The following is a 20,443-nucleotide window of genomic DNA, read 5'->3' on the forward strand; positions in this document are numbered from 1 at the left end:
TTCAGAACTTTTTATCCCTTAGTTATTTAGCCTCTTTTATAATAAATGTGGAACAAATACATAAACCTTAGGTTTAAGGATCAATAGTGCAGCATCTGTACTCACATTAAATCACCACCTTTGGGCCAAATGGGCTTTACATGCTTCTGCATGAGGTCTAGGCATCTGTACATAAGAGACAGAGAAAAGAATGATCATTCTTTAAACATGCCATGGTAAAGGTAGGAATGTATACAATCAAGGTTTCATGATGATTTCTGGCACATAACTAGGGATGGGGGAGATTTGAGGCCACTGTTGTTTAGCGATGACAGACAGATGAGATACATGACTACCTAACTAAAATAGCTAGTTAACTAATTAGTTAGAGGGAGGGAGGGAGGGAGGAGGAAGATAAAAATGTTAAACAATCTTACAAAAGTAGTGTAATCCATATGAACTGGAAGTTATAATATGTAAACCTGCTCTACTATGCATATAACGTCTTATGCCAAGGAACAAACCTGATGTGACTACTGCAACCAAAGAGTCTCACCATTGTACCTTGATTCTGAAATAGATACTGCATTTGCTTCCATACTAAACTGGTGCTTTTATAGAAGAGAGCATATTATTTTTCTTACTCTTTGTTACGGTATTTTTTGGAGTATAAGACACACCCGTTTCCTCCCTAAAAGAGGCTGATATTTTGGGTGTGTCTTATACTCTGAATGTAGCTTTCCTCCCCCCAGCCCTATCTCTAGCTGATAACAATCTTCCCAGCTCTTACCCTGCAGGCTCTTTCATTGTTTCTCTCTGTGAAGAATGTTTTCCAAGCTCTAAGTCTTTGCAGGGTTTTTTCATTGCTCTAACGTGCTCCAAATAAGTTTCTTTCCAGCCCTAATCAGGTGCTAACAATGTTCCCAACTCTTACCAAATTGCAAGCTCTTTCATTGTTACTCTCTGTGAAGAATGTTTTACAAGCCTTAAGTCTTTGCAGGGTTGTTGCCCTACTTGCTCTGAATGTTTCTTTCCAGGTAATAATGATGTTCCCAGCTCTTACTGGCTTGCAAGCTCTTTCCTTGTTACTCTCTCTGATTAATTTTTTTTAAAGCCCTAACCAAGAGATAAAATAATGTGCTGAAGCTGACCAGACTAAGGATGCTAGCCAGATGAATACCTGATAGACAGATTCTTTTCCCGATTTTCCTCCCCAAAAACTAAGGTGCATCTTATACTCCAAAAAATATGGTATATTATTATCTACCCCAACATATAGCTAGAGGACAAAGTCTGAGAAATTGTATGGCTCTCTGACAATTAATCATTAACAATGATTAATTGTCATTAATTCTATTCTTTACACAGTATTAGGAAATAGCAACAAAGAAACAGTTTAGTGTAGTAGTTAAGGCATCAAGATAGACACCAGGTGATTGGAATTTTAGTCCTGCTTAGGCACAAAGCCATCTAGACCTCCTTGGACAACCCTAGAAAAAAAGGCAATTGCAAAAGATCCAAAAAACTTGACAAGAAAATGGTAGGCATATCCTGGCATTCATCAGGATTTGATGAGTTTAATGTCTATTTTATATTCACATATTTGGAGCAAACCCTTAAGTTCTGTCCTTTGGGCTGACAGCCTGCCACTCAAATCAATATTTTCTACAGTTGCTTTCTGAGATGGAAAGAGAGAGAAAGAGCGAGAGGGATATCTCCACTCTATGTGAAGTCCCTAAGAGTATATGGTTTAGCCCAGGGGTCAGCAGCCTTAAACATTCAAGGATCCATTTGGACTCATTTTCCACAGAAAAGAAAACACCAGGAGCCACAAAATAATTTTGACATCTAAAATGAAGATAACACTGCATATATCACTTTTTTACCTCTATGCTATGTATTTAAAAAAACTATAGTGTGTTGCATTTATGAAATCAATCACCTGCTACAGAGAAAACACATTTTTATTTCTGCATGCAACAAAAACATCTTGAACTCTGAAAAAAAAGATTGGTCAAAAAGCTTAATAAATCATCTGCCGACAGGTGTTGCACATTGGTGGTTGTTATGCATATTTTGAGCGACAGGGGATGAAAGAGTGACATGTGGCTCCAGTGCCATGGTTTGCAGACCCCTGGTTTAGCTCTTCAAGGTTGCGGGTTAGTGTGTTTATATATGCTTGTTGCATATTCTTAGAGAAATGCAAAACGAGGACTGGCTTTTGTGAATTTTAAGCTGTTTTTAACTTTGTGTTGTTAGTCATCTTTTTAAAAGAACAATAGCATCATCCACGTTAAATTTTTATTTATTTTAAACTATGAGCAACACAACAGAAGTGGGAAAAGCAGTTGACTTCAGCATGAATCACATTTACCTTGGATGACAAGAAGAAAATGTTGTTACATCTACAGTGATTCTCAGTTATCCTAACTGCTGCCAGTTTAATGTTTTATTATGCTTTTTTCAAAAGAAAAGGTAATTATTTATCATCTTTAGAGGACTGGAACTCCATTCTCTCCTTTTTGTACACAACGTTCTTATTTCTAAGTGTAGGAAGTAAGCGCTAAACACTAAAATTACTGCCAAGTGCAACAGCAAGAGAAGACCAGCTTCCTGTCCCTTGAATAGTGAGCAGTATGATACAACAGCTTTACTTACGCTTCTTGATAAGATTATATCTCCAAAATCTTTATCTGCACTAGAATGATTTAAAGTACAAGAGTCCACGCTGTGATCTTTTGTTTCAAGTTTTGTGAAATATACATTAGAGGGGTCTTTTTTTCTCTGTTGCTTACTACTATGAGAAATCAAACGTTATATGACATAGCAATCGTGCTCCCCATTTCATACAAAATTCAGTCATTTAATTCTAAAGCCATCACACAATGCCCTTTAGCCTACACCAAGCTCAAAGGAGATATCAATTGTAGTAAATAATTTCTACAAAGGTGTTGTGGTTAGCTCTGGCCCAGCTCCTGCCCCAAGGACTGTGGATGTGGGGGAGACATCCACATGCTGCAGGCCTGTTTTGCCCCTGGTGGAATCTGCTGATGAAGGCTCCTCTGACCAAGAAGATATAAGTGACAGGGAGAGGAGAGTGTGGCAGACAGCTCAGAAGGAGGTCAATTATCTAGCTCCTCCTTGGATTCAGAACAAGAGTTAATGATACAGCCACGCAAGCGGAGTGCGATGCATAGGCAACAACAACTGAGAGATTATTATCAAAGAAAATGAGGCCACCTGTGGTTGGGTGGGGCTGTGGTGATTAGTGAGGCTGCTATAAATAGCAGCCTGTGGGGTTGGCCATTGTGGAGGATTATCTGATCGTTGTGTTTCGTGACTGCTTTACTGACTTTGACCTTTCGTGTGCTGATTTTCCCCCGCTTTGAAACTAAACCAGAGCAAAGTGTGTTTCACTTTGTGGAAGAAGAAGGACTGTGAATTGCCTCACAGCTGCAAGCTAAGTATCACAGAACTGATAAGGGACTTGTACAAATTACCAGTTTGTTTGGAGACGAGTGCTCTTTGCTATACCAAAAGAGGGCTTAGGTTAAGTGAATTTTCATTATAAAGAACATTGTTTTGAATTTTCAAACGTGTGTGTGTCTGAAATTTGTACCTGTGAATTTTTGGGAGGAGTCTACCAGAGAGCCCGACAGAACAAAAGGCAGAGTCAATACTGAATCACTGCGACTTTGACAAATGAAGGAAAATATACATGTCCCATGATAATGTTGCAGGACCCAATCTGGATTAATCACAGGAACAAGAGGTTTAGTTTTTCAAGCTTTCGGACTCATGTTGGAATGCCACACACATTCCCGATAGAGAGAGGTTCTCTGAGGATGGGCTCCAGCATGAGTCCCAAAACTCAAAAAACTAAACCTCTGGTTGCGATGATGGACCCAGATTGAGTCCTGCAAGTGTGACATTTTTGAGGCTGTCTTAAGGGTGATAGATGTGAGGATCTTGAGCAGACTCCTCTTTTTGCTGCCTTGGGCATTCCAGACAAACGGCAGAACACAAATGCATGCATTAGAGAAAAATTATTTTCTCTATCACACAATACTAGGACGAATCCCCCCCCAAAGCTCATAGGTAGGAAAGTGAGGACAAATAAAGGGAAATATTTCTTCACCCAGAGAGTCGTTGGTTTATGGAATTCATTTCCAGAAGAGGTTGTTACCAGTGTTCCCTCTAATTTTTTTGGGGGGTGGGCGGAAAAGTATAGTGTCTGAGCGGCAGTCCCTTTGGGACTGGGCGGCACAGAAATAATAAATAAATAAACAAACAAACAAACAAACAAACCTTGTTTTGCCTCAGAGAATTTCAAAATAAAATACTGTACTGTGTGTCTATAACAGTGAGCTCATAATAGGGCAACTCTATCAATATCAAAATGCCACTTAAATAGTTGAGCTAGTTTCAAACTAGATTTTGATTTTCTTTCTCTCTTCCTTACTCCCATTCTTTTCTTTCTCTTTTCCTTCCTCTCTTTTTTCTATCTGTTTCTCTCTCTTCCTCTCTCTCTCCTTCCCTCTCACTCTTTCCCTCTCGGCTTCTGGGCAGGTTTGGAAAACTCTGAGTTAATGATGATTTTTAAGTGAGCGATTGCTCACTACTCAGCTTAGAGGGAACTATGGTGACAGCTGTCAGCCTTGATAGCTTCAAGGCAGGATTAGACAGATTCATGGATGCCAAGTGTATTGGTGGTTATTGAAATGGATGTCCATGTGCTGCCTCTATATTGGTTGAAGCAGGAAGGATTCCCTTGAATACCATTTGTTGGGGGGTCAGGGGAAAGGGAGGGTTTTGCCTTCTCTTTCTGCTCAAGATCCCCATGGACAATCGGTGGCTCTTCTTATGTTCTTATTGCACAAATAACATTAAGTGCATGCTACCACAATTTCTATGTTTGTTTAATATAAAATAAAAGACAACAAAAAGCCAGTTTGCTGTAGAGTACCAGGCGAGAAACCAGAAGACCATGAGTTCTAGTCACAACTTGACTTGGCCATTGAGTGTTGCACCTAGCTCCGGCCATTGACTTGGAATGTACATGGAATGAGTTTGGACGATTGTTTTTAAATGTTTAGATTTGATTTTAAATTTGGATTTCTACATATTGTATTGTTGTATTTATTTTGTTGTGAGCCGTGGCATAGAAATCTGTTGTGGTTCAGCCTGGGACCCCTCCGGGAATGGCTGATTTGCTGTCGGTGTCCAGCTCAGAGGCTGAGGACCAGGAGGGGCAGACTGACGAAGAAGCTGAATCCCAGGCTGAAGATGAAGGACAGCCAGAGTTCCACCAGGGGGAGCTCTCCCCAGCAAGCAGCCTGGATTCCCTGGGGGAGGATGCTAGTGACTTCATAGATATGCGACAGAGGAGAGCTAACGAGAGAAGAACGCAATTGGCCAGATATTTCCAGCATTAGGGGTCGCAGCTGGGTTTGGGTGTGGTGCTTGGGAAAGGATAAAAGGCGGCCCCACCCTTCCTGGCTTGTGGAGTTTTATCTTGGAGATTCGTGAGACCTGTTTGTGAACTTTGGTGGCTACAATCCTGGTTTGTGCCTTGGACTCTTGAAACCTTGGGGGGGTGTGCCAGCAAGAAGCTTTTGGAATTGACTGGACATCAGGACCCTGTTGTAAAGTATTGTAACCTGTCTGCTGTGAAGACAGGTTTTCCTGTGTGCTTATTTTTTCCTGCTATAAATTACTTTTGGATTTTACCAGAGTGTCTGGCTGTTTTTCAGTGGGTGTGGAGGTCTGGGAAAACCCAGACAGAACAGAAATCTAATCAATAAATTTAAGAACAAAGCCAACTGGGTGGTCTTGAGCCGTTCACACATTGTTAGCACAAGCAGGCAGGCCATAGCAAACCGTTTCTCAAAATCTTGCCAAGAACAAGAATTTATCCAGACAATTGCTCTGAGTGAAGTCTGAATTATCCTCAGATAAATAAATAAACTGCATTACGGTTTAATGGGGGATGAAACAGATCTGAACGTGGATATTCAAGCTCTCACTTCTGTTGCGGAAATTAACATTCTCTATTCATTTGTATTTGAGAATGCATAAAATAACACACATCCTCTATCTTGTTTCTGTGGCTGCGGAACTCTGGGACTTGAAATCCACAAGTTTTAAAGTTGCCAAGGTTGGAGACCCCTGAATTAAATCATACAATAAATACATAATTCAAAATAAATAGGTGCTGGACAGGGAATGGAGCTTTTATACTGCACGACTCAAAAAGAGGGTGGTGAAAATATTTACTGACCCCTTGCATTCTGGACACAAACTGTTTCAACTCCTACCCTCAAAACGTCGCTACAGAGCACTGCACACCAAGACAACTAGACACAAGAACAGTTTTTTCCCAAACGCCATCACTCTACTAAACAAATAATTCCCTCAATACTGTCAAACTTTTTACTAAGTCTGCACTTCTATTTCTACTAGTATTTTCGCATCATTCCTATCATCCTTTTCCTCCCACTTAGGACTGTATGACTGTAACTTGTTGCTTGTATCCTAAGATTTTTATTAATATTGATTGTTTCTTCATTGCTTATTTGGCACCTATGACAATCATTAAGTGTTGTACCCCATGATTTTTGACAATGTATCTTTTTCTTTTATGTACACTGACAGCATGTGCACCAAGACAAATTCCTTGTGTGTCCAATCACACTTGGCCAATAAAGAATTTTATTCTATTCTATTCTATCCTATCCTATTTCTCCCTTAAATTTCAGGAAATAGAAAAATGCATTCTGCAATGTGGGCATAGTACATTTATAAATATCATAATGTAAATTATTAAAATAATATTTTGCTACGGATTACTTAATTCAAAATCTGAGAATTATAAAAATTAAAGCAGATCCTTATTTTTTTTTCTCCACAGGTCATCTGTGTTCATAAAAGTAATGGTGTTGTTCCTAAACTATGCTTCCTTTAAAAATCAAATTTGTATTATAAATTGTGTATAGCATGATGAACAAGGAAAACCAACGTGACCAAAGCACCAGGGATGAAGAATAGCTTGATATTGGTAGCATTGTTTCATAAGAGAAATTGTTAATCCCTTTCCCAGCAGAATGAAAAGGAACAAAGCGGGTGTGTGCTAATGTGGAGTGGTAGTAAAGATAGCTAATGCTGTGGCTCTATCTATCTATCTATCTGCCTGCCTGCCTGCCTGCCTGCCTGCCTGCCTGCCTGCCTGCCTGCCTGCCTGCCTGCCTGCCTACCTACCTACCTATCTATCTATCTATCTAACTAACTATTTATTTATTGGATTATATGCCGCCCTTCTCTGAAAACTCAGGGTGGCTTCACAGCATATAAAAGCAATAAAAAAGACAATTCTGAAGCCCAATTATAAAATCAATAGTGTTGGGCGAACTTCAAGAAGTTCGGGTTCAGCGAACTCGCCCGAACTTTGCTGTGAAGTTTGGGTGAGTTCGCCGAACCCGAACTTTACCCAAACTTTTTAAAAAGTTCGGGTTCGGCACGAGCCCAAACTTTGCAGGTTCGGTTCGCCCGACACTAAAAATCAATCTAAAAACCCAAATCACAAAATCATGTAGCCACACTCATTCATATCACAATCATACTAACAGCCGGAGCAAAATGTTAGAGCTCAATGGTCCCAAGCCTGCCGGCAAAGGCGAGTTTTTAAAGCCTTCCGGTATGTATGTATGTATGTATGTATGTATGTATGTATGTATGTATGTATGTATTTATTTATTTATTAGATTTGTATGCCGCCCCTCTCCGAAGACTCGGGGCGGCTAACAACAATAAAAAAGACAATGTAAACAAATCTAATATTAAAAATAATCTTAAAAACCCCAATTTAAAAAACCAATCATACATACAAGCATACCATGTATAAATTCTATAAGCCTAGGGGGAAGGGAAAAATTTCAATTCCCCCATGCCTGACGACAGAGGTGGGTTTTAAGGAGCTTGCAAAAGGCAAGGAGAGTGGGGGCAACTCTGATATCTGGGGGGAGCTGGTTCCAGAGGGTCGGGGCCGCCACAGGGAAGGCTCTTCTCCTGGGTCCTGCCAAACAACATCGTTTAGTCGACGGGACCCGGAGAAGGCTAACTCTGTGGGACCTAACCGGTCGCTGGGATTCGTGCGGCAGAAGGCGGTGCCAGGAGAGTGGGGGGCAGTACGAATCTCTGGGGGGGAGTTAGTTTCAGAGGGTCGTAGCTGCAATCATTCATGTAAAGGACTACAGCTTTGATCACTTCCAACTCTGTTAATCTATTATTATGTGGTCACAACTGCCATCTTGATTTTCTGTACGCCCACCTTCCCTTCTGAGATATGGGACCTCTCCAATTTTATTTTTTGTTTGGAAATCCTTTTCAATTTTGCAGATGTCTCTGCCATTCTCCAAAGAGAATCTCAGTCATTTTGGACAAGATACGGACAAATGATGTAACACTCTAACTGTATGGACAAAATAATTCCAGAATTGGAACTGAGACACTGGCTAGCTACCTCCACTCATTTTCAAAGAGATTTCTGCTCTCCACAGTCCCTGGAATGTTTGTCAGGAGTTCTAGGTTTACATCCTAGAAACCTTATAAAACTTAATCTTACATAGCTTCTGCTTCGGTAATCTCATACTGCTAACCAGAGCGTTCAAAACTTTCACCAGACCAATCCTGGAATATATCATCTGTCTGAAAGCACACCAAATTTTGGACATAAACAAATGTCCAGAGATACTATCCAACCTACTATCAAAAAACAATTTGGATTCCGTAAGAAACTATCCTGCAACCTACAACTACTCCACTGCAAAAACATCTGGACTACCCACCTTGATCAAGGAAAATTCATCGATGCAATTTATATCGACTTCTGCAAAGCCTTTGACTCAGTGGTTCACGACAAACTTCTCCTAAAACTCAAATCCTACGGCATCTCAGGACTCCTCCACAACTGGATTACCGCATTCTTGTCAAACAGACAACAGGTTGTCAAAATTGGAAGCGCCATTTCCTCCCCTGTCCCTGTCAAAAGCGGCGTTCCCCAAGGCAGCGTACTAGGTCCTACTCTTTTCATCCTATACATCAATGACCTCTGCGATAATATCGTAAGCAACTGTGTACTTTTTGCCGACGATGTGAAACTCTTCAACACCACCGACAACACACTCACTCTTCAAAAAGACCTTGACTTCATTTCAGATTGGTCCAACACCTGGCAACTTCAAATATCAACCAACAAATGCTCTACCCTCCACATCGGCAAAAAGAATCCAAACCACATATATGAACTGAATAAACATATTCCTCACTACCAACCAACACTCAGTAAAAGACCTCGGAATACTCATTTCAAATGACCTAAGTGCTAAAGCCCACTGCAACAATATCGCCAAAAAAGCCTCCAGAGTTGTTAACCTGATCCTACGCAGCTTTTGCTCCGGCAATCTCACACTACTCACAAGAGCCTACAAAACCTATGCCAGACCCATTCTCGAATACAGCTCATCTGCCTGGAACCCACACCGCATCTCAGACATCAACACTCTCGAAAACGTCCAAAGATACTTCACCAGAAGAGCCCTCCACTCCTCCACTCGAAACAGAATACCCTACGAAAATAGACTAACCATCCTGGGCCTTGAAAGCCTAGAACTACGGCGTCTAAAACACGATCTAAGTATTGCCCACAAGATCATACGCTGCAACGTCCTTCCGGTTAACGACTACTTCAGCTTCAACAGCAACAACACAAGAGCACACAACAGATTCAAACTTAATATCAATCGCTCCAAACTTGACTGCAAAAAATACGACTTTAACAATCGAGTTGTCGAAGTGTGGAACTCATTACCGGACTCAATAGTGTCAACCCCCAATCCCCTACACTTCTCCATTAAACTCTCCACGATTGACCTCTCCCGATTCCTCAGAGGCCAGTAAGGGGCGTATATAAGTGCACTGATGTGCCTATCGTCCCCTGTCCAATTCTCTTTTCTTACCTCTTTTATCTTATATATTCTCTCCTCTATATATATTCTCTTCCTATCCACTTCCCTTCTTTTTACTTCCTATCTTTATATATATATTCCTAATGTATATTCTCTCTCATATGTATTGTATATTGGACAAAGAATAAATAAATAAATAAATAAACTTTACTAAAAGAGCCCTCCACTCCTCTATTCGCAACAGAATACCCTATGCAACTAGACTTACAATTCTAGGTTTAGAAAACTTAGAACTACGTCACCTTAAACATGACCTAAGTATAGCCTGTAAAATCATCTGCTATGTCCTTCCTGTCAACGACTACTTCAGCTTCAACCACAACAACACACGAGCACACAACAGATACAAACTTAAAGTAAACCGCTCCAAAATCGACTGCAGGAAATACGACTTTAGTAACTGAGTAGTTGATGCATAGAACTTAATACCTGACTCTTTAGTATCATCCCCTAACCCCCAAAACTTTACCCTGTTGACCTCATCCGATTCCTAAGAGGTCAGTAAAGGGCATGCATAAGTGCACCAACGTGCCTACTGTCCCCTGTCCTAATGTTTCTCTCTTACTAGTATTATGTATATAAACATTGTAATATCTTTGTATACTATCAATATGTACTTAACTAAACAAACAAACAAACAATAATAGTACGCTAATAAGAACCTGTCAGGTGCAAAGAACCAGAACGACTCAGTGAATAGGCCAAAGTAGATTCTTTATTGTTATTCTTCTATTTACAAGAATCTCACCGGGCTAACTTCATTCTCTTGGGGACAGGCAGATAAAGGCTTCAAGATTCTGGCCTCTGTCGCTTCCTCCAATGGAGCAATTCCAAGCTAGACTGCCTATTTACACTGCTCTTTTTGTCTGGCGAGAAATTCCATCATCCTGCATCCATTTAAACAAATTAAAAATTCTATTCTTGTTTGACCCCAACTCAGCCTGAGAATGTAGGAACGTAAGAATTCTTCTATTTTCTTTTCAATAATCCAGATGTGGTTTGCTCAAGTTTTCCAACTTCTGACTGTAGTCCTCAGTGTTAGAATTCCTGATGTCTTCCCATCCTAATATTAACCAAGTCTAAAGCTGCTTTGCTTGACAACATAGGTCACGTTAGACAGGTGTTGTCCTGAACTTTTTTTAAAAAAATAGATTTTTTCCCCAGCAAGGGCTAGGTGGTAAAGAGGACAGCATGAAAAGATATCTCCGAGACCGCCTTCTGCCGCACGAATCCCAGCGACCGGTGAGGTCCCACAGAGTTGGCCTCCTTAGGGTCCCGTTGACCAAACAAAGTCGGCTGGTGGGACCTAGGGGAAGAGCCTTATCTGTGAGAGCCCTGACCCTCTGGAATCAGCTCCCCCCAGAGATTCGCACTGCCCCCACCCTCCTCGATTCCGAAAGAGCTTAAAAACTCACCTTTGCCACCAGGCTTGGGATTTTTAAATCTTCCCCTGACCAATGATTGTTTTAAGTATTAGTGCTGAATGATTGGTTTGATTGGTTTTCCTTTTTAAAATTATTCCTTATTCGGTGACCATAAATAATAATAATAATAATAATAATAATAATAATAATAATAATAATAATAATAATTTATTAGATTTTTATGCCACCCCTCTCCGAGAACTTGGGGAGGCTCACAACATAACAGCAATGCAATATAAATACAAATCTAACATTGAAAAATTTAAAAAACTAATTTAAAATACATTGTTATAAAATACTAATCTGCTACACAATCATACACACTCAATCCAACTGAACATAAGCATAATAAAGGTCAAGAGAAAAAAAGGAGGGGAGGGAGATTAATCCCTCCATGCCTGGTGGCAGAGGTGAGTCTTCAACATTTTGCGGAAGGCGAGGATGGTAGGGGCAGTTCGAATCTCCGGGGGGAGTTGATTCCAGAGGGCTGGGGCCACCACAGAGAAGGCTCTTCCCTTGGGTCCCACCAGCCGACATTGCTTGATTGACGGGACCCAGAGAAGGCTGACTCTGTGGGACCTAATTGGCCGCTGGGACTGGCAACTTGATTGATAAGTGATGCAGTTGTAAGTGAATCGTCTGCTATGCTTATGATTTTACTTCAACTTTCCTTTGCTTTAAAGCTGCCAATAACCATTATTTTGAATGAATTGGAAGTAGCAACAGATCTTACATGTGCCCATAGGAAGGCTAACATCTCAGTTCTCTATGGGGAATTACCATCAGGCATTGATTCTGGCTATAGCATAAAGCATTTTCCCAGCATAAATCACTTCTCCTTTTCTTTTCTTTTATGTATAAGTTACTAAAGTGGAAGCAAAGATTTGACAACCCTTTTAAAATTTGACATAAAACATGGTCAAATTTATATGAGACATATAACTACTTTGGCAATTCAAGTAATCGCATGCATTTGAGCATTTCAGAGCTTCAAATTTAGAAGGGGGAAAAGGTGCTTTATAACAAGGGCTCCCAGCCCAGGGTCTGTGGACTGGCATGTCAGAAACGTGGCCATGAAAACAAGTGAAGCCCCATCTGTGGAATGCAGGCAGCACAGGATACCATGCTCCATATGGTCCTCAGAAAAGCCACGCTCCATGGAACCAGTCCCTGGTGCCAAAAGGCTGGCGGCCACTGATTTAGAAGATATTGAGCATATTAGGGCTCCCAGACCATCTGTCTGCAACTCTTTAAATTAGTTGCATCTTTTTTATGGAATTGCCTGCTGACCCCCAACAAATAGAGTGTTTCCTATTCGTAGAAAAATGTGAGCTTGGTTTAAGGAGTTGCAGAAGCTTTCTGTCTTCAATTCTGAAGTTTTGCACAGCCTTGATGTTCATGGTTACTAAACAGTAATGGGCAGCCCAAATTTTTACTGCCACACTTATGGCTTATTTTGTGGGTGTGGCTTGATGGTCATGTGACTGGGTAGGAGTGGCTTGCCGGCCATGTGACCAGGTGGGAGTGGCTTGAACGATCATCATCGTTCAAGTGAACTGTTAAGTCCTTGACTTACAACCTCACCAGTGTCGCTCACTGGGGTGACAACTTGCTATGCATCTCCCGCAATCTCCTTCCTGGGTCACCACCTGCCTCAGGCTGGGTAGCTAGGTGAACAGGTGTTGATCAGCTGTTCAGAAAAAATGGGGGAGGAAATGGGCCCCCTGCAACTCCTGCCGGTGCTGGTCTCCCTGCCACTTTCCGAGGAGGAGTAGGAGCATGGGAGGGTGGGATGGTCAGCTGGAGCTGGGCACACAGCTTCATTTATGTTGTGAGCTGCCCGAGTCCTCGGAGAGGGGCGGCATACAAATCCAATAAATAAATAAATAAATAAATTTCCACTGGTGGAACTGTGTTCCACCCCGTCCTGCCTGCTGCCCACCCCTGGGTCTAAATGCAGAAGAGCAAAGCTTTCACCCATAGAGTTCAAGATATACAACCCTGCATTTTACTGCTTCCAGAAAGGGCAGCTACTGACACAAAGCAGGGGTAGGTTCTAACTTACCTCACTGCCGGTTCGCTTCCTCCCAAGCTGCATGGACGCACCGCGTGGGGGTGCGAATGCACAGTGTTGAAAAATCCATTTTTTAAAAAAAGCCCAAAACAAGATGGCGACCACGTGCACAGTGCCAGAAACCTGGCTTCTGCACATGCTCAGAAGAAAAAATAAATTTTAAAAAAATTCAAAAATAGATGGCAGTGCCAATGGTCAGGTCACTACCAGCAGGTCACTACCAGTTCAAGTGAACCAATCCGAACTGGTAGGAGCCCATCCCTGACACAAAGTGGATATACCAGCCACAATGTATAATGTTTGAGACATCTCTGGGCCAGGCTGAGCTAGGATGACTTGTGGCCTTTTTCAACATTTTTACACAAGTTGGAAAAAAATGTACAGTGGTATCTCTACCTAAGAACACCTCTACTTAAGAACTTTTCTAGATAAGAACCAGGTGCTCAAGATTTTTTTGCCTCTACTTAAGAACCATTTTCTACTTAAGAACCCGAGCCTGGAAAAATTTCCCAGGAAATTTGAGAGCGGCACAAAGGCCCAGCCAGTTTCCTGCCATTCCCCCTTTAATCCCAGCTATCTCGGGCTTTTCTGGCTGCCAGAGGAGCCTTTTGGGGGCGCTTAAGGAGGCTTTGGCAGCCCAGAGCAAACAGAGCATTTTCCTTTCTCTGGGAGCTTGGAGAGGGAATAAATCACTTGGCTGTGGTGACTCCCTCGTGCTTCCTCCCATACACCCGGCGCAAGGTTGCCCTCCGGAACATCAGGGCACAGAAAGGCAAAAGGGGGCGCTCACCTCACCTTCTTCCTTCAGCAGCAACTTTCCTCCTCCTCTTCCTCCTCCTCCTCCCACCCAAATTCCGAGCTTTTATTTCTTTCCTAATGGTTTTGCAGGCATTATTTGCTTTTACATTGATTCCTATGGGAAAAATTTCTTCTACTTAAGAACGTTTCTACTTAAGAACCTGGTCACGGAACGCATTAAGTTCTTAAGTAGAGGTACCACTGTATTTTGGTCATCTATGAAGAATAACTTATAGGCAGACACAGAAATGAATAATCTCTAACAAGAATTCAAAGCAAAGGAATGTTTCTACCGTTTCCTTGAAGTAGAATTTGTTTTTTATGATGATTCCATAGAGTTTCCAAGTTCAATAGGTGGAAAATTACTGCTCTCACTCTCAACCAACTTCATCCTATCCTAATATAGCCATTGTTATGAAGACAATTCAGAGTAAGGACAATAGATGCTGTCCTCATTTGACACTGCAATATCATATATTAAGGACATGATCCCCACTGAATTGTTTGTAAGAATTATCCCTGCTAAGGGGATAAAAAGTAGTTACTTTTTTAAAAATCAGGAAAATTTCAAATTTAAAAAAGTATAAAACCATTACAGGAAAACTAACAATCATAAACAGGTAGTAAACAGAAACTTGGAAATTTTGTATGAACCACAGAATATTCATTATTTCAACCACCCAGCCACCCGGTGTCCCTTTTGTATGGAAGATTTTTGCCAGAGTTTTACAGCATACGTTCCATATCTATAAGGAGCTTGAGGTACTGTATGACAGAATTTCATTGAAGGGCTGCCAAAAATTTTACTACCACACTGTGGGTGTGGCTTATGCAGGACGCCCTGAATTTTCTTTCAACGTCTTCAAACTTCAAAAGAGAAGGATTTAGGGGTAGTGATTTCTGACAGTCTCAAAATGGGTGAACAGTGCAGTCAGGCGGTAGGTAAAGCAAGTAGGATGCTTGGCTGCATAGCTAGAGGTATAACAAGCAGGAAGAGGGAGATTATGATCCCGCTATATAGAGTGCTGGTGAGACCACATTTGGAATACTGTGTTCAGTTCTGGAGACCTCACCTACAAAAAGATATTGACAAAAATGAACGGGTCCAAAGACAGGCTACAAGAATGGTGGAAGGTCTTAAGCATAAAACGTATCAGGAAAGACTTAATGAACTCAATCTGTATAGTCTGGAGCAGTGTTTTTCAACCAGTGTGCCGTGGCACACTAGTGTGCCGCGAGACATGGTCAGGTGTGCCGCGAAGCTCAGAGAGAGAAAGAAAACAAGAGAAAGAAAGAGAAAGAGAGAAAGAAAGAGCAAGAGAGAGAGAAAAAAAACAAGAGAGAAAGCAAGCGAGAGAGAAAGAAAGCAAGAGAGAGAGAGAAAGAAAGAAAGAGAGCAAGAGAGAAAGAAAGCAAGAGAAAGAAAGAAAGCAAGAGAGAGAGAGGGAGGGAAGGTGGGGGAGAGAAAGACATAGAGGGAAGTAGGGAGGGAGAGAGAAAGAGAAAAAAAGAGGAAAGAAGGAAGAGAGAAAGAAAGAGGGATGGAGAGAGAAAAAAAGAGGAAGGGAGAGAAAGAGGGAGAGAGAAATAGAGCGAAAGGGAGGAAGAGAGGGAGAGAATTTTTTTGTCCAAACTTTTTTTAGCCCCCCCCCCTCAATGTGCCCCATGGTTTTGTAAATGTAAAAAATGTGCCATGGTTCAAAAAAGGTTGAAAATCACTGGTCTGGAGGACAGAAGGAACAGGGGGGACATGATCGAAACATTTAAATATGTTAAAGGGTTAAATAAGGTCCAGGAGGGAAGTGTTTTTAATAGGAAAGTGAACACAAGAACAAGGGGACACAATCTGAAGTTAGTTGGGGGAAAGATCAAAAGCAACGTGAGAAAATATTATTTTACTGAAAGAGTAGTAGATCCTTGGAACAAACTTCCAGCAGACGTGGTTGGTAAATCCACAGTAAATGAATTTAAACATGCCTGGGATAAACATATATCCATCCTAAGATAAAATACAGAAAATAGTATAAGGGCAGACTAGATGGATCATGAGGTCTTTTTCTGCCGTCAGTCTTCTATGTTTCTATGTTTCTGTCTTTCAGTTCAAATTGGGTGCTCTGGGATGGAGCTCCATTTTCACTACCCCACTGTGTTCTCCCCCGTCCAGGCAGGAGCCCATCCCTGCGTAATTTCCAGATTTGTTTAGCAACTTGGGTGACTCTGAGGAAGACTAAAGGCGCATCTACAGAACCTTCTGCTGCGGCATAAGGACAGCTCAAATTAACATTTGTGGAAAGCACGACTATACATCACACTGCAGCAGCCATCTTGTACCAGCTAAGCATTCAGGGTGCGCCAAAGTCTAGCTGCAACACTCCAATATGAAAACAGTATTTTTCCTCTTGCTGTAGCATAGTGCCAGCTATGTCAACACTGAGATGACATGGATGCAAAGGTTAGCCCTGTGAACATCTCACGCCACCCACCAGGTTTGTTATAAGACTACTCCTTCCCACATAGACCATATATATCACTTCTGTCCATCTTTTACTGATTATAGTTGTGACTTGATTGCCTGGCCTCCACTGATAATTCTGATCTCCAGGTATTATAATTGCTAATGTTTAAGAAAACTCCTCCTCTTAAATATTATTCACAATCAGGATTTGTCTGAATTTTTGCAGTCCAGATTTGATAACCCTAAATAAGACTCTAATGTCATAATGATACAGTTTCTTCATACTCTGATCTATCAGATCGGAGCAGATCTGTCGCTCACCAATATGACTAATTCAGGGGAAATGAAACCTACAGTAGAAGGTACCGTAATTCCTTACATGGATCTTCAGAGAATTTGCTAAAACATCTGCCAATTTTGCCCCAAATGTGGTTCTCACTTTTATGAAAATTGATCTAGTTCTTGATTTATCTTCCTCTTCCTTTAAGCACTATCTTCTTCTTTCTGTTTAATGGATTCATTTCAGGGTTGACTCAAATTATTTAAAATAGACAGAGTAATTATTTAAAATAGACAGATTAATCTAAAATAATAGATTTTAATCTACAGTTCTGCATAGGTCCAATATAATACTAGGCGATCATGATTTTAAACAGAAGGGTTGTTAGAAGTTGTTAGGAAGGTAGTTGGAAGTTTTATCATTTACAGTGCAAGTTTTCAGAGAGCTGTCATCACCATCTTCTTGTAATCATTTTAAGAATGTTTTATCATATTATTTTTTAAACTATTCATTACTTTATGTCTTGTTAACAAGGAATATGTTGGCTAGAAAATGTACTGATAAATAACCATAATCAAGAATACTAGGAATTGCCATTGCTCTGGCTTATACATTGTGCTAAAGTGTGTTTTGCTTAAGCCTAACATATTGAATAAACTTTAATCAGCTGGATTCATCCAACTTGTAAAGACCAAACTATCCAAGCAGCATTAACTATGTCTTAGAAGAACTTGAACGATTAAAGATAAATAAGGCAATGGGTCCAGATGGCATCCACCCCAGAGTTCTTAAAGAACTCAGATCTGTCATTGCTACCCCCCTGACTGATTTGTTTAACCAATCCTTGTTAACAGGAGATGTTCCTGAGGATTGGAGAATGGCAAGTGTTGTGCCTATCCACAAGAAGGGCAGTAGAGAAGAAGCTGGTAACTACAGGCCAGTTAGCTTGACATCAGTTGTCGTTAAAATGATGGAGACTCTACTGAAAAAGAGGATAAATCAGCACCTAAAAAACAATAAATTATTGGACCCAAATCAGCATGGCTTTACTGAAGGCAAATCATGTCAGACTAATCTCATTGATTTCTTTGACTATGTCACAAAGGTGTTGGATGAAGGTGGTGCCGTGGATATTGCCTACCTGGACTTCAGCAAAGCCTTTGATACGGTTCCACATAAAGAGCTGATAGATAAATTAGTGAAGATTGGACTTAATCCCTGGATAGTTCAATGGATTTGCAGCTGGCTGAAGCATAGACACCAGAGGGTTGTTGTGAATGGCGAGTATTCTGAGCAGAGTCAGGTTGCAAGCGGTGTGCCACAGGGGTCTGTTCTGGGTCCTATTCTTTTTAATGTGTTTGTGAGTGACATAGGGGAAGGTCTGGTAGGGAAGGTTTGCCTATTTGCCGATGACTCTAAAGTGTGCAATAGGGTTGATATTCCTGGAGGCGTCGGCAATATGGTAAATGATTTAGCTTTACTAGATAAATGGTCAAAGCAATGGAAACTGCAGTTTAATGTTTCCAAATGTAAAATAATGCACTTGGGGAAAAGGAATCCTCAATCTGACTATTGTATTGGCAGTTCTGTGTTAGCAAATACTTCAAAAGAAAAGGATTTAGGCGTAGTGATTTCTGACAGTCTCAAAACGGGTGAACAGTGCAGTCAGGCAGTAGGGAAAGCAAGTAGGATGCTTGGCTGCATAGCTAGAGGTATAACAAGCAGGAAGAGGGAGATTATGATCCCGCTATATAGAATGCTGGTGAGACCACATTTGGAATACTGTGTTCAGTTCTGGAGACCTCACCTACAAAAAGATATTGACAAAATTGAACGGGTCCAAAGACGGGCTACAAGAATGGTGGAAGGTCTTAAGTATAAAACGTATCAGGAAAGACTTAATGAACTCAATCTGTATAGTCTGGAGGACAGAAGGAAAAGGGGGGACATGATCAAAACATTTAAATATATTAAAGGGTTAAATAAGGTCCAGGAGGGAAGTGTTTTTAATAGGAAAGTGAACACAAGAACAAGGGGACACAATCTGAGGTTAGTTGGGGGAAAGATCAAAAGCAACATGAGAAAATATTATTTTACTGAAAGAGTAGTAGATCCTTGGAACAAACTTCCAGCAGACGTGGTAGATAAATCCACAGTAACTGAATTTAAACATGCCTGGGATAAACATATATCCATCCTAAGATAAAATACAGAAAATAGTATAAGGGCAGACTAGATGGACCATGGGGTCTTTTTCTGCCGTCAGACTTCTATGTTTCTATGTTTCTAACTACAGTGTGCAAATCCAAGAAAGCACTACCTTTGAAAATTAGTATGAATTAATTGCAAAGCAACGTTCTTGAGTTTTTCCAAGTGACTGAATGATTAAATATTGCATATAATACTGAACATTCTCTTTGTGTTATTTGACGTGGCTCGATATTTAAATTTATTTTAATTAATATTTATATACTGTAGCTTTATTGTTCATTTAGTTTCCAATGTTTGCTCATTATTTAATTTCTAATTTTGTATTTTTGAGCTCTTAAAGGTGCAAAGGCATGATAGTAAATCTTTAAGCAAAGAATCACACTTGTCTGCGTCAAGAAGTTATTTTTTCCTTATAACGGAATGTTTAATTTATTTCTATTCTGATTGTCATTAAATTGTCAACTCTCACTCTAAAGCAACCTTCAGAATGAATCACTTGAAGCCCTAGCTACAATAATATTATTTTTACTTTATATTTAAGTATGACAAATATAAAATATGAACTAAAATTAATATTACTCTTAATAGGTTAAACACAGTGTATTTAGCTGACCTATATATGAGCTTCTCCAAAGATTACTGTTATTTGGAATTATTTCCGAGAATGTTAACTTCTCCTGAATCGCTTACCTCAACCAGAGGAAATTTCATTAGAAAGAAGGCCAATGTCTACCAATTAAATAGGCATATACATACCTTTAAAAATTCCAACAAATATGTTGAAGCATTGTAGATAATAGAAAATTGCATGTGATGTCATATGTGACACACACACACACCCATTTTGCCCTGGAGTTGATTTTTATCCCAAACTTCGGGGTATTTATTTATTTAAAACTATTTCTATATTTGTTGAAAGAAGAGCAAAACTCTTATGTGGTGTATGAAATAAAAGACGCAAAGAACTAATAACAGTAACATTAAAAGAAACACCCACCAAAGCACATATTAAAAATGCTCAATTCAGATAAAATCTGAGTCAGAACAATTTGGATGCATTCTTGTTGTAAATAAAATGTTTTTAAAGTCTTTCGTGAAAATTGGCAGTTACAAATGCTTGACATTTGCCTGTAACTTCAGGCAACAAAATATGAAAAAGATTCTGGAAAAGGACTCATTTTAATAGCACCGGTTTAGTTA

General features: G+C 40.3%; 1 protein-coding gene across 8 annotated transcripts in view; it reads right to left on the reverse strand.

Moving 5' to 3' along the window:
• The window catches only part of ZNF366 (zinc finger protein 366), a 64,137-nt gene that overhangs the window by 26,078 nt on the left and 17,616 nt on the right, over nucleotides 1-20,443 (reverse strand). For all 8 annotated transcript variants that reach the window (XM_070743130.1, XM_070743131.1, XM_070743135.1 and 5 more), the window contains one exon: nucleotides 106-165. The gene's annotated coding sequence lies outside the window, so the exon portion shown is untranslated. The remainder of the gene's footprint in view (nucleotides 1-105; nucleotides 166-20,443) is intronic.

Source organism: Erythrolamprus reginae, chromosome 2, assembly GCF_031021105.1.
Source record: "Erythrolamprus reginae isolate rEryReg1 chromosome 2, rEryReg1.hap1, whole genome shotgun sequence".
In the NCBI taxonomy this organism is placed as follows: Eukaryota; Metazoa; Chordata; class Lepidosauria; order Squamata; family Dipsadidae; genus Erythrolamprus; species Erythrolamprus reginae.